We start from the raw sequence: 15,722 nt of genomic DNA on the forward strand, positions 1-15,722 counted from the left end.
GTATCGATTAGTATACCCTTATTCTCTTGCTGCCTTCTGGTTTTATGGTACATTCTTGTGAATTCTAGGTATTTCGTGTGTGTTAGATTTGTGGAAGGAACGGAATAATTATTGTGTCCGTAGGAAGGTTTGATTTTAATTTGTATACGCTACTAATGTTGTTTCCAAATGAAAAGCACCAATTTCAAGACTTGTATAATTGATTGCAGAACGTCTGGAAAGTCAGCCACTAAATTACTCAGGCAGAAACAGCATTCGATGTACAAAGCAGACTGATTTCAGATGGCGTGACTAATGCACTTTGAATATGTGAACAACATCTCAAACCAACGTGCTTGATGTTTACCATACCTAGGCAGAGCAAGAGCTCCAACCTTGGGCAAAAGGTCAGCTCAAGTTATCTGCATCCCGACAAAGAAAGAAGCAGTTACATCTACGAGTACAAGAAATAAATGATGACGCACTGTTCCTTCTTTTCCTCTCTTTGCCCGAGTCCCATGAGATTACAAGTGCAAGCCTGGTGAGATTCACTCAGAGCATTCTTTTCAAGACTTGTGAAAGTAATCCATTAGTGTCCAAGCAACAAATGAGGAAACAAAGTTACCCATGAGAGCTGTCAACCAGTGGCGTAAATAACAAGCTTTCTGGAAAATAAATGCCAATCCTGAATTACAAATAGCCATTTGCCGATACCGAAGATAATAAAGTTGGTAGAGGCTAGACTTGATTGGTTAACACGAATACCCGCTGAATACTGCCTAACATCACTAAATTTAGCTTTTTGACGTGTATATGATATTATACAGACAACTTATCCAACACATCTTATTTGCCTTTTAGTTCAAACTCACGTAAACGTGTGGTCGTCACACCAATGTCTAAAAACTATTTCAATAATTTATCCGGGGTGGATTTCTTTGTAGATCTAGACTTTGCTAAGATGCTCAAATTGAGATAATCTGAACCATACTTCAACTTATTGCTGTATACCAGCACAACGTCGAGAAAAGTGGCCCCAGGTCTAGTCTGTAGCGTTTTCTTTCAACGTGGTGCTTGTGGTTTCTGACTGATAAAAAGTGATAGCCAGATACAGTAACTTTCAAAACGGCAATGGTTCAATCGGTTGAAAGAAGTGGCCAGAGTATGGTCATCAGAGGGTTGCTATCCACACAGCTGATTGGTTAGATTACGATGTTAGTAGGAGCATAGATGCCACAATGAATGTTTCGGAGCTTCTAGCGTAATCTCATGCCAACATATACGCAACGGCACTACAGTCTCCAGTCATGCGTACTCATTGCCTGATTTTACAGTAAAAGGTGCATACATGTAGCAGGCCTGACAATGTGTTGGCAGGGATCCTGTGGTCGCAGAATGACACTCGGCATGCAGCGTGACTTTCCCATGATTTCTCATCACTGGTGAGTTTTGTTAGGCTCTCACATGCATAGACGCCGCTGTCAGACGTGAACGTGGGCCTTGTAACAAACAGGAAGTCATACGTTACACAGTGGCTGTTTAATGAATGTTCTTTTTCATGAATCTATTTTGAAGCAAACCCAGAGCAAAGTGTGTCTGTGCCCTGTCGCAGTTTGTTACATCCCATTAAAGACTTTTTCCCAACCATAGTTGGCAAAACAATGGCTAGCTGTAGAAAAAACTGATTTAATCAATACGTGTATTGCGTCAACATAACAACCCCGAGTGACAAATTGTTCCACCAAATAGTGTAGGAAAATGCTTTCATTTCAGTTTGAGGCGAAGACTGTTGCCAATTAACCAGGAGTGAACTTTCTGCAAGGTTCATAAGCTAACCAGGGTGCTCATACGGAAACGTGGCCAGTCGGGATAGGGAGGCAAATTCAAAGGCGAATGCGGCTTCAGGCTCATTCAACTGTATGATCGAATAACAACAAAATAGCAAAAGCCTTATTCTCGGTCCCGACATCCTTGCTGTTATTTCATGGTATTGTTTTCTTAGGGTTTGGTGCTATATCAATTACTTTCTTACCTGTGAAGTATTCTTGAGTAAAACAAAATCCGGGGTGGGGTATGTTGTCCCCTGCGGGCCCTGCCCCCTCCCCCGAGTCATTTTAAGTATACTTGGACCTATGATAGACCAGTGGAAGCCACTAAATGGGCCAGGAGCTCGGGGTTAATAAACCAGAGCTGCGTATTTGTTTTCAGTGACTGGACGACACTAAATGGATGACGCCACAGAGTTTGAAGCAGGAACCTACTATGTGTGAACTAAATCTCTGGTGAAGTTCCTTACAAATATTGCCCTGTAAAAAGTGCATCTTTAAGGTGGTCTTATGTTGCATAATGAACTTTTCAACACAACGTTTACCTGTAAACGCATCCCTGCCTACCCGCGTTGAGCAGAAGAACCCCTCAATCGGTTGAAAAGAGCCATGTTGATGGGGGAATGTTTGCTTGTTGGTAGCTATGCTACCGTATTGCAAACATTTCATTATCGTCATTTCAACTGTCTACTTTTGTGTTTTTTAAAAGAATATGGCTGAGTTAATAAATTCATGATGCTGATTCATGTATTTATCCAACTGTATGATCGAATAACAATACTGCTGTGACGTTGATGTGACGTTGATGACGTTTTAATTCAGTAAACTAACCAGTATGCATTACCAAGAAGTACTGTACCAATACAAGAGCCCACCAAAAAGATGCACGAAGTATACAGTAAAAGTGTATGCCTGACAGGCACATGCAGGTTACAAAGTCATGGGAGAATTTAGTACAGTATTTCCAAGGTACGCCAAAGTGAGAAAAGGTTGCAAGTCAAAAGGTTTGATGCAAAAATTGAGCGTGAAGTATATGCAAGGTGGGCTCAAGAAAATGGTTGCGGGTCGTAAAAAGCGCTGAGTATATAGTGCATGTAAACTGAGCCTCCCAAAGGGACGCAAGTCATAAAGGAGATGCGAGAATCAAAACCGTTGCACTTGGCGTACTAGAATCTACCAGTGTTGGCGCAAGTTTTCCTAGATAATTATGAAATGTTTACGTGCCTTCTGATGTATAAACTGTTTACATGTTGTGGCCGTAAAAATCCATTTACATCCAAATGTGGTTTAGCTAGTTTCAACTTCATTTCCTCCTTGCGAACATGTTGGGTCAACCCCAAACATTAGAAGGCCAAGTTTATGTGGCAAAGTACACTGAAAATGACGTAACCTCAGCCAAGCCCGTTAGGTTTACTTCATTTGCGGTCAAGGTTGGCTTTCCTACATAATTTGTTGTGTAGTATGTTTTTGAAATTGCCATGCACTTTCGGTATAAATTATGTAGATCCAAACCAGACTCCACTCACCAACTGAAAAGGAAGGTTTTTGCAACTGACTGAAATACACCGACACTGTTTAAAGAAACTGATTCACAGCTGTAATGCGTAACTTGCTCCAAAAAGGGGTTAATTTCATTGTTGGCCTTCGCTCGCAAAAAACTGTGCTATTGTGTTATGTTATCGGTACATGTAGATGAAACCGAATGGCCTTCCCGACTGAATAATCATCTTCCTTTTGCATACAGACTTATCAACAGATTCTCAGATCCTCCAAAGTTCTTTGTGCTAATGTCCAATACGCCTAGACGAAGAACAACACTCAAGAAAACGAGACACCAAAGCATAGATATGTGTGTTAACACATCATCATTACTTCACTTGTACTCTTGGACTAGCATCCCTTTCTTTACCTGAAGATGAGAAAATTGAATAAATAAAAAACGCGGAGAATTCCCCTGGGAGCTTTTTGTGGCTTGCTCTTTGTATGAATAATTCAACTCTTTTTAGTAACCATACACTACGCATCTAGTCCTTCAATATTTGCTTCGTCACAGCTGTAAAAAATGTCTGACGGAGATGCTTTGATTAATTTCTGTCGGTATGGAAATGTCTGTCTCGCTTCAATCTGATGACGCTCGTCAGGTGTGCCTTATTACATGACAAAAAGCACCTGGCAATTATATCGACAGAAAATGTCTACACCAATGAGCCCTTTTTTTATAACATTTCGAAAAAGGACATGTGATAACACGAAAACGGACGATTGAAGCTACTCTAGATATCCTTAGGAATTGGGTTTTTTGTCATCCGAGATCTTAATTTGATTCTTATGCTTGGAGATTTCGAAAAGTGATCACGCTCCAAGACCTGGAGTCTTTTTTTTTGAATGGGATTTATTAAAACAAACACCCATTTGGTAGATGTGAACTTGAATCAAGAACAAACAACACGTAAGTTGGCAAATATTGCCTTATTGTAACTCAGAGAGGAATTTTTGTACAGCTAAAACAATCAGAAGACTGTTCCCACTTTGTAAAAATAAAAGTATTGGTCGGTACAGAACTCGTCTCGGATATTTCGGCAGGCCACAAGACTCCTGTAAGTACCTGACTACGTTGGTCTCGTGGACACAATTGACTTAGATGATGTCAACCCGTCACAGGAAGCGCAGCGTGCAGAGAGCGACAATGTCGTGGGAATAAGACACGCGGTGCTGGGGCCGATCCCCTTTGGGGATACACCGCCCCTGTCGGCTCACAGTTGGAGCGTTGATGTCCGCTTGAAATTGAATACTTAAGTGTGTTAATGCTTTCGACACGAAACGGTGTCAAAACGTACCCTTTCATAGCGCGTGAAGCAGACGAGCCGATACATGCAAGAACACTTAATTGACCTTAAGAGGGCTTCGATGAAAATGGAAGTGAAATTTAATATGCTTGAGACTTAAAGGCAACACCATCGGCGAAAGGTAAAATTAAATTTACCTGCAAAGGTCGACACGGTGACTGACGCAAGTTGAATATGCATAGGTTTGTACACGGAGGAAGGGAAATAAACGATTTGTTTGTCGTGATTTGTTCCTCCCTGCGTAATGCGCGTTCTGCTCTTAAAATGTCTAAAACTACGCTTCACGGGAAATAATTTCTTATGGGATCACAACATGTCGGTGATGTTCAGGGTTCTCTCTTTGCTGAAGTTCCAATAGTACAAATATGGATGCAAGTTTGCAATTACGAGCAGTGATGTCTATCCATAATGTTGGCTGCACAGTCATGCAAAGACACCTCCGTTGGCAGAGTTATTAAGTAATTAAACACTCTTATATTAAGGTAGTACGTACGCATGAAGGAATACATTATGGGATCTGACATTTTAGAAGCATTTTGGGAATTCCCATGACATTTGGTTCGATCGAAGGAGGTAGAAGATTGACAGAAACGCTTGCAACAAAACTTGAGGAGCTGAACCTCCAAAGTTCTATATTCAAAATATCTTCATGTTAAAAGGTGAAACCTCCCCCTTTTTGGTAGTTTTCTAAATCTTACATATGACGTGCCAAGTTAACATTTATTACCTGAATATTCCGGGAATAGATGTTAACTTGGCACGTCCGGGTATAGAGATATCTGCATACGCGGATTAAATGTTAACTTGGCACGCCATACTCACTAACAAAATGTATTTCTCTTTTGAGACAACCTCTCAGTAGGCCTGCCAGGTTCACTAGTGCATGCGTGCTAATCATACATGAAATAATGTTGAAAATGCTTTCCCCAGCTTTCATTTGATTTTATAAAAAAATCTTGAACCGGTGGATGTACCACAGCTGCATATAGAGAGAATATAGCTCCAACGTCAGACTTTTTGCATGCAGAAATTGCGTGCTAACTATCCGTTTTTACTGACGCGTAATTCACCATTTTTGGTTCCAACAACGGAGACACTCATGCCGCAACTCTCTCCCTGTACATTCTTGCAGCACCTCAAATATTGCCCACGAAGATGTCAAACGAAGATTGTCAACCTTTCCCGCTAGGAAGATTCATTGGACCCCTCCCCCGTGAGCTTGAGATATCTCTCAATATAACCCTCTTCCCGACCAAACCTGCCAACCGTGTAGCTGAACCAGATATCGTCAATCACCCGGACATAATTACACCGAGATCAGACAGAACAGCCCGGACGATAATGTTGTCAAGATAGGCATGGTGAAATAGAAGTGACAAACTGATATACCATGTTACCTGGCTGCAATGGTGAAACGTCAATCAATGTGACACAGCTGCAATGTCAAATCATTGGGATTCATCCTGGCGCAAACACCGTCACGTCATTATAAAGCAAATAGACCCAAATGTCAGATTTGAAGGAGAGACATTAGACAGATGTAGGAAAAAACAGTGATAGAATCTCTGTCACGTCATCAAGTAGCATCAATTTGAAGCCACTTCAAAAAAAATTACAGTCGGGAATTTCTGCTAGTAACTGCTTTAGTCCCACAGTGGGCTTTTTTGGACAACTCTCAACCGCATAGCTTGGTTGGATCACGTTCCCTCGCGAAATCAGCTATCCCGTACTTGATCATTCCGAAACTTTCCCAGGACAGCTGTGACGTTTTATCCTTATCCAACATATGGTATTAACGTGACGGTCATTTGAAGTTCATGGCCACACGCGTGTCAGCTCGTGTGCATTGAAAAAGTCAATGAAAAAGCGATACATTTTCGGCAGACTTCACGGCTAAATGCGTTTTTGGCCAAGAACAGTAGGCCTATGTCCGATTTGCGCTAAATTGTTGTCAAAGTGACCACAAGCCCTTACGCATATTTTTGTCCATCCGTGGACGACGGTACCCTAAATCTAAAAAATAAAAACAACTGTTCTTATTTTTGTCATACAATAAGTCGGCAGCTAACTCTAGCACAAAGCACAGTGTAAAGCATACCGTCTCTCATTAATTATAGAATATTGTTCACTGTCCATATTGAGCTCACATATGGCCGGCATTCCATGTCCTCTTTTGGATTCCGAAGCTGCATCCAATTACCACTACATGTGTGCATTATTAATACGGTAGAACTCGGCAAAAGGGCAATTTATCACCGGCGTAAACAAAATGATTATGGATTAATCAAGGCGGTTGTTGAGAAGGACAGATGTCGGAAGCCAGTACAACAAATTATTCTGGCTATGCGAGGCTTCTAGTGTGGGCGTGCTTACGCCCACTTTCTGCGCAATTGCCCGCAGCCTGCCTAGTATTGCTCCCTCATAACAGATATTAGTGTGTACGTCTGTTTGCACTCAAGCTTCAAACCTCAGTGTCATGGTATTCCCTACAGTATTTGTAATGGAATTTGTCTTCATGACACCTTATTTCTTCCAAATACAAACCAGTAATTAGGCCTATACCACTGCAGCAAATTCTTTAAAAAAAAGAACTACTTTTTAATTCACCTCTTCAAGAGTACGTCTGTTTGTTGTTTACATGCATATGTATTTGGACACTTTACTAACTCGTTTTATTTCTTTTTACGTGACTCGCTAGGATCTCTTGTAAAGGTGCGCAGTGGTTTGGACATTTAATTTGTTTCATCAGAAGCTATTGCCGCCCACTTTGGCCATTAAGCACGTAGTTCAACAGTGAATTAGGCGACAGGCTCAGGTCGACATTATTTGGTAAAACGCCGTGTTTAAATATTGACGCAGCCTTTCTTAAGTCTATTACGGCCCACTCACTGGATTTAATGTGTCTGTAATTTGGGTTGATGCACGCCGCGCTGCAGATGTCTCCAAGAGTGGTTGCCACTTCTTAGCTGGGACGGGATAGCCTGGACAAATATTGGCTGTGCATGCGACCCTGCCAGATGACGGGGACGGGACCTCTTTACAGTCACCTTGGTGTCACGTATGACAGGTGGTCTTAAGGAGCTTTCCTTATGGTGGATACATTCCGCCGCAGGAGCCGTACGCTTGCACAAGGTAGAGTTCGCTTAGTTACCCTGACACAATGGTTCACATAGTAGCCTACTTAATAAAACAGGACCAGTGGTCCTGGTTTATAGCACGACACCAGACCAAGGATATTCTTGATACTTTAAATTGTATCCGTATGAAAACATTTAACCTTTATCCAAGATCTTCATTCTAGAACTGCATTTGACTCAGACAAAAAATGGAGTCTTTTCTTGCAGACAAGGATTGATCTTAGGCTGTGTGTTTTTGATGTTCTTAGCTGCGGCTTGTTATTACGTACGATTCTGTATCCAGCAAGAAATGAGACAATAGTACTAGGGTACCCCCATCATGTCCAATTGCTATGTATTATACACACTCTAGACTATTGTTACCTAACACATCCCCCTAGATGTCTGAAAAGAATTCCTCAGATTCCAGTGAAAGAATGACCAACGCAAAGTGTGTGTGGGTGCGTGAGTTGGTATACACATTCAAATCGTGGACCTATAACAATAGGGTCCACGGTTGCCGAAGAGTCCGCGGTTGGAAAACGTGTACAAAACATATGGGAGGTCTCCCGAAAAAGAGTATGAACAAAAGAGGAACAATAGATATGGGACGGAGAGCACCCCCACCTTCGTGTTGGTCAATGTTTGATCAGAATCTCAGGAATTCTTTACAGGTATCTAGGGGGGGTATTAGGTAACAAAAGTCTAGAGTGTATAGGGCTTGGACATGGGGGGTACCCCTCTGTCCCATGTCATGATGGGTATAAGGCGGGAAGTGGTCAAAATCAGGGATTTTTGCCCTCCAAAAATCGATCAACTTAATCGTCTCTTCAACTCATTTCAGACGGAAGACTGGGCAAGTCATCTTTAATCAGTTACAGGCGCTGCGCGGCAAATCGATTGGTCCCTCGTAGCCTTCCTCGAGATGGTGTGGCCCATAACATTCTTGGAGAGACGACCTACGCCTCGGTGGCAACAACAACAAGAAGAAACAGGCCGAGTGTGATTATGACCGAAGTCAGCAGAGCCATTGTAGGTGGTTCCACAGCACGGGCACATGAAGAACTGTGGCCGAACGGAATCGTCTTGATCATAAAACAGCCGTAAACGTTTGAAACTTGTCAAGCGGTTGCACGTACGCTGTTCTGCGTATCCTACGCAATCGCACCCGTGTGATTCTATTATCGTATCCTTCCTGTACTGTGTGCCTTTGTTGTAGCCTTACTGTGGCTAACTTGCAGATTCAGTCCCCCCCTTATCATCTCTTTAGTTTTATTTACTCAAGCAATTTGCTACCAAAGCACATTTTGGAAGTTCTTTTGATATGAATATTTTAAGCCATTTACAGCAACATAAATAATTTTTGATGACGTACATGTGTACTGCTGGCCATTCCTTCCGCAGAATCATTCAAAGTGTCTACATCCAAAATTGTGTTTTTGTTCCTCTAAAACTTTTCCCTCCGAAGAGTCTTCCAATCAAGCATTTTGCGCCTTTCTATGTCCTCTACCGCTTTGGCTAAACCTTTTCATCAGCCGTTAATCTTTAACTCTGAAGTACTTGACAGAGAAAAAATCTAGAGAACTATTCGACCAGTCCAATTCTAGGGTACTTTGCTGTATATGCTTCTAAGTTTTCCCAGATAGGACATTGTGAAAACCCTAATTTAAAGCTTTAAGGAAGGATTTAGCGATGGCCTTAGGGGCTTCACGTGAAAATGTGACTTGCGAGAGGTTGCCAAAATCATTCAAAGCGGTAAAGGAGGACTTGGTCTAGATGTGTTTAACTGCAAATGTTGGAGGGCACATGAGGGGCTCATAATTGGAACAAGTAATCAATTTCTCTTCCTGAGGATGGTACATGCTCTGTTTTATTCCTTTTCAGAGTTTACCAAAACGGTTTTAAAATCAGAAGTGTACGGTAATTTTGAAAGCTGTTCTCAATTCATGAATCCCTTTGTCCAAGTTGATTAAAACTTACTGCCCAGTATAGAATGACAAAGGACGTCAGGAGTTTCGTTCGTCTTCTTCACTATTTTCACGTAAAGACACTTTGGCCCCCAAATTGTATTTTTTTTTCAATTTTCTGTTGTTTTTCGGCAAAATTAAATAGGCTACGCGATGCATACAAGTTGGTGTAATCGGTCTGTTTGGGGCAAAATTCAACTAAACTGCATTATGCGTTTTCACGAAGAGGCGAATTTGTCTTCCATAGATATAGCGAAGCAATAAAAGGCAAATTCCATTGCCAAATTGTTTCACTGTTTTTACGAAGATGCAAATTTGACGCCGGAATGTATGCGCATATAACAATTTTGCACCTGGCAAGCGCTGTAGCAAAATAACACGCATTTTCACGAATAGACGAAAGTGCATAAATTTCAGCGTTTTCAGGAAGAGGCAAATTTGTTTGTTTACAAAATAAACAATTCTAATTGACTTCTTTTAACCTTTGCTGACGAGAACTGCGTCGCGTCAACTCACGGAATCTTGAACCCATCGACGCCAGGTAGGTAATCTTTGCAACGTTGTACAATCTCGTTTCCAAATAAGCACGGGTAATGAAAACAAACGTGCACAACTAAGGAGACCTTGGAACAAGACTGCCAGAAGCGAAAGGTCGTTAATGAAAGTCGATTTTTACCCATCTCCATGCAGATGACCTTCCTTAAATATTGCTTGAGGAGGACAAAGATAAAATTCCAGCATGAGTGTTTCTTAGGTTGGTTTAAGTTAGAAGTCATACTTCCAAAAATTATCGGATGTGATAGTTACTGCGCAAGGGTTCCGGAAGCTTGCTGTATTTCCCCGGTATTTAGCAGGCATTTGCTATTGCATAAAAGAGGGGTACTTAAATGAAACAAAACTGCCGAATAAATTTAGATTACACATTGGAATCTTTCTTGAAAGCACATTATTGCCTTAAGTGTATTTCCTTATAAGTTTTAAAACCCTTAAAGATATTTTGATCTGTTTATATTTTGGCTTCAACTTAAAAACTATCATAAACTATAATTCCGTAAATGTTCATCTGCGTGTGACACCACCGAATTGCACTGTTCTTTATGTATTTTTTACTTTCGGAAGTAATAGGTATATTTTGGCAGGATATTTCTCTTTTAGGTTAGGCATTTTCAGTTTCCATAACTTGATATGCTAGCAATTATTTTACAAAAGGTCTTTTTAAGGATAGAGTTTTTAAGAAATACCTAAACGAAAGAAATGTTACAAATTCTAAAATGTCGGCACGTTATTTTTCCTATCCAAGGGTTCCGTAAGCGCACTATCAGGGGTCAGCTTTAAGGCTCTATATTGCCTGATGAAAACCTCTCATCTTGACTGTTCAATCTCCTTAACTTCTATGAAACCCGTTGGGACAGTTATTACTTCACACTGTCTCCCCATCAAACATGCAGGTGTGAAATACAGAGGCCTGCCAAGGGGCTATATCATAAAGTGAAACCATCGATATGTACATGTATAACGCAAATAAACTTACAGGTACGTGCATTTCCATGTTCAAGAAAATTCATATTGGTGATAGGTGACCTCAAAGCGCGAACATTAAATTCCGTTTCAGTTTTGTTAAGATAAGCGCTTTAAAAAAAAGCGCTTATCACAGTATGGAATAATCTCAATTTTCTTCTCACGTTGATTTCGACTTTTTAATTATGAACAACGTTTATGGCAGAGACATTTATTAGAACCACGATACGTGCACACAACAGACATAAATCTAGAGATTAATTACCGGTTCCGGACTGCATTAGTTCAAGAAAACCTGTTTTGACTTGTGCTGCTGTGTTTTCGCATTCATAGCCAAAAAATGTAAAGGCTTAAAGGGAATAAAAAGAACACAAGATGGTGTTCCAGTGACATCATCATTATTCGTTAAAATGATACTTCCGTTTGTATTGTAAGACAGTAAACAGCAGTTGGGTGTCGTTTTACATTTGAAGAGCCAGCCCGACATGCTTGGTGAAATGGTTCGTGCATCGAAATATCGACACGATTCACTGCCGACAGAAGTGTCACTGCTACCAAGATACTCATCGTAAGATATACAGGTTATTTGGAAACCTTTCTCCGGCCATAATATCCAACCCTGATTTGGGATACGCTAGAATTTATGGCGGCACTCATTTTTTTCTCTTGAAAATGGACGGACAGAGTATTCCACCCATGCGATTTTTGAGTTTTAAAATGAAAACGGGACGTCCCCTCTTAAGGGGTTTCTGATTAAATCCGGCCCATATTCTCAAATGAATGAATTTTTGTTAAAATTTGGTAGAGGGAATCAAATACGCACGCATACGGACAACTTCTTGAGGACTCAAAGAAAAAAAGGTGCTTAGATACCAATAAAAGTTTCCAGAACTTTGCAATTCCATGGTTTTCACGCAAGGAACACGCCTGCTTGAAAACACCACTGTCACCACTAGAGCAAATAAGAAAGATACCGATAGCTGTTATAAGGATGCGCTGCCAAGGCCACTGTTATTGTGTTATTAAGACAATAGCTCCGTGCCATGCAATTTGACGCCAACAGTTGTGCACGCGATACTATCTCTTGTAATAAAAAGAAAATTGGCAAAACCCCAATGTCAATGTCTGCCTTTATTTCTTTCTCAGAGTAAAAAGGGGGGGGGGGAAGCCACGTCAGGAGGACAAATTTGAACGAACCACCACACGCACATTTCTATCTGAATGGGTTGATCGGAAAACGGACCCAGTATTCTTGACAATCGGGTAAAAACAAGCACCAGATATAATATTGCCGCTCTTTCGGTGCATGAAAGGAGAAATTTCTGGAATGCTTCTTATACAATCATGCCGATTTGTTTAGCTAGAAATTTTTCATACACAGAAGTTTTCTATGACACAAAAATGCCTTCAATCAAGTCAGGTTTTTGTCCTATGGGCATAACAGGCTGCCAGTGTTAAATTTCTCTTTCTCTGAGTTCCGTGGGAGGACTTTCTCCCACAAGCAATTTCTCCCCAGGCGACGAAAACGCACATACAGAAAATCTGACATTTAATGACCATTTTTTCTCGACCCATCTCAACATTTACGTAAAACATATCCATACAATAACTGACATTTAATTTTGCTTGGTTTCAAAGTCAAAGGATTCCATACCTTTGAGTTGGATGCTATATTTAGAAATGCCTTGGTTTAGTCCACGCCGTTCCTATATGCGCAAGTGTCCCAACAGTTGTTAACCTGGAGAAAAAGGACAATTATAATATGGTGAAAACTGGCATTTTTTTTCTCTTTTCAATACAGACGGCTTATGCTTCCATCGGCCATGGGAAAACAATTACACCAAAACACCCATTTGTTATCCCCATACCAATCGGCTTCACCAACGACGAACGCGCGTACTAAACGGATTTCCCACGTGACTATTTGTGGCTGTGACAAACGGTTTCACAGTGAAAAAACGCCTAGGACAGTTCTTCAGAATGAGATCACCTGATTCGAGGAGATGTCAGTTTACTCGGTTCCTTCCATAAAAGCCCGATATTCTTCAAGACCGTAAATTTGTCTCAATTCGTCTCCCCCCATTCGAGCTACAAATACAGTGGAGATTAACGTTTTCCGAGGGTTGACACGTTCGATTTCCGTCTTACAAATTCCGTACATCACCTGGGATGGACCTATTGAGGGGTAAAATCCCAGTACACAAGGGTGTAAAATATATTGCACTCTCCGCTGTGGAATATCAAGCCATTATGGTATATAAATCGTCCTTCTAATCTCTAACGCGTCGTGCCGGTTGAAAAATCGATTCGCACACCCCGTTAGTATCGGAACTATGAAGGATTATCTCGACCGCATGAATTAGCTTGAAAAACAAGCCAACAACAACCAAGCCAAGAAAATGTAGAGAAAAAGAAGAAGACAGGAGAGTTATCACTCAGTATCACACACCACACGTGCAATGGTTCACGCGTCATCGGAAATGACACCTTTACAGCTCGTTTTAATTACGTTTCATGATTGAGAAAAGACTTCGTATATCTCGAACGTGTACTTCGCTTGAAGCCATCTACGTTCCAAAAATATCGTGCATCAAATACACCATCACGTGAAAGTCACTCGTTAGGGAAAAACAGCCAATGTGGACTGATCCCAAGCCACCTTTTTAGACCCTGAGTAATGTTGTAATCCAAAGCGTATTGGAATATTTATGGTAGCGCCAGGGCGTGCCGAGAATGAGGGAAGTTTGGTGCAGCCGGATGACTGATTGCCTGATCTTTTGCGCCTTCTCATCGGCAATAAATATTGTCTTACGGCGTGCCTTGTATTGTAGCCCCAGGCAATTGGTACGTGCCCCGGCCAAGATCAGCAGACAGCGAAGCAGAAGGTAAAAAAAATATGCGCGCTCAGGCCGCCTCGGAGAATTCCATTTATCAAATGTGCGAATCTACGCTCTCTGCACATTAATCATAAAGTGGGTAATTCGAAAACATGCCTACGACGTAATCTGATAAAAGAAGCACCAACAGCGCCTACTGATGACCATCCACGGCCGTCAAAACCCAGAAACAAATCTGCTTAAACCCGTCACATGTGTGGAATCTATTTTTTAGTAAAAAAGGCTTTGAACACTACGCTCCCACAATAAAGCAACACACGCAGAAGAAGTTACCAATATGGGCGATTCACAATAGCCCGCCTTCTACAGTTTGCAACGCATTGGCCATAATGCGCAAAATCTGTCGACCTTTCTCAATCGCGCATTGGGTCGACAGAATTCGCGCATTGTGATTGGTTAACGCGTTGAAACTTTTGGAGGTGCCCTATTCTGAAACGCCCGTATTGTTAAATTAGGCCGGGCCCGAAACGGGCTCCCAGGGCTACGGCTAGGTCTATTGTCTACTCGTCTCCACGCATTTCAAATGGAGCGAAGACCTAGACCTAGCTCTAGACAAGAGACTCAGATGCATCCTTAGGCCGGGCCCGAAACGGGCTCCCAGGGCTACGGCTAGGTCTATTGTCTACTCGTCTCCACGCATTTCCAATGGAGCGAAGACCTAGACCTAGCTCTAGACAAAAGATTCGGATGCAGCCTTAGATTCATTCTGGTCTGGCCATTATTTGCGCAGTTTGAACCTGCAATCATTGTAAATTTGAGGGATGGAATTCCCTCCCTAGGTCACACCGTCAGCAATGCAACGTCATTGATATGTGTGTAATGCGACAAGAAATCGACGTCTGTCTAGTTTGAATAATTCTTACTTCTGACACAAGTTACTCCTGCTGTCTCGTAAACTGCCTTATAATTACAACAAAGGGTATTACCTACCCTTTCAAGACAACAATCTTGAGAAGCGAGGGACCTTTGATCTGACTTTGGCGAGTAATTCTCGTTACAATAGAATGCTCCACTTCCTTCAAATACGAGTTTCTTATAGGGTCCTTATTAAATTAAACATTAAATTTATCACCGCAGCATGTAAGAAAAACTCGAGCATACCAACCACAAACAGTACGCTTAGAATTTGTATCAAAAATATTCCTTCAAATATTTCATCGCCGGTTGTTACAGAATTGGAAATGAAACTTGTTAGGCCTATCCCTTTTTTTAAAAACAAAATGTCTGCGGTCTCGAGGGCAGTGAAAGTTTTAAATAAAGTCCAATGAGTTACGGCTGGAAAACAGATAAAAACCAGTCCGTAGAACAAAACATTCTGTACACATTTTGTAAGGGCATGCAAAGGCCAGAAACGCTCTATGCACTGTTTGCACGCTTCGTTTTTGATGGCACTCGACACTCTAGCAAACGTGTTGCAGGTTGAAGTTGCATTTTCCAAGGCGACTCTTTTCTGGTTGGTTGAGAAAAAAAATCACGCAAAGAGATCATGACGCATTTGTGTCGTCGTTCAAGATGGCCAGGCTATTTTATCCGTTCACTTTCCTTGCTCAAGGCCTACATAATTTACCCTGGA

The 15,722-nt window shown here is 41.4% G+C and overlaps 1 long non-coding RNA gene across 2 annotated transcripts in view; it reads right to left on the reverse strand.

Moving 5' to 3' along the window:
* The window catches only part of LOC110983531 (uncharacterized), a 36,889-nt gene that overhangs the window by 9,268 nt on the left and 11,899 nt on the right, over nucleotides 1–15,722 (reverse strand). For both annotated transcript variants that reach the window (XR_002598732.2, XR_002598731.2), the window contains exon 2: nucleotides 12,907–12,990. This is a non-coding gene — a long non-coding RNA (uncharacterized LOC110983531). The remainder of the gene's footprint in view (nucleotides 1–12,906; nucleotides 12,991–15,722) is intronic.

The sequence above is a fragment of the Acanthaster planci genome, linkage group LG10 (genome assembly GCF_054643075.1).
Source record: "Acanthaster planci isolate LZ-2023a linkage group LG10, COTS_SCS, whole genome shotgun sequence".
Taxonomy (NCBI): Eukaryota; Metazoa; Echinodermata; class Asteroidea; order Valvatida; family Acanthasteridae; genus Acanthaster; species Acanthaster planci.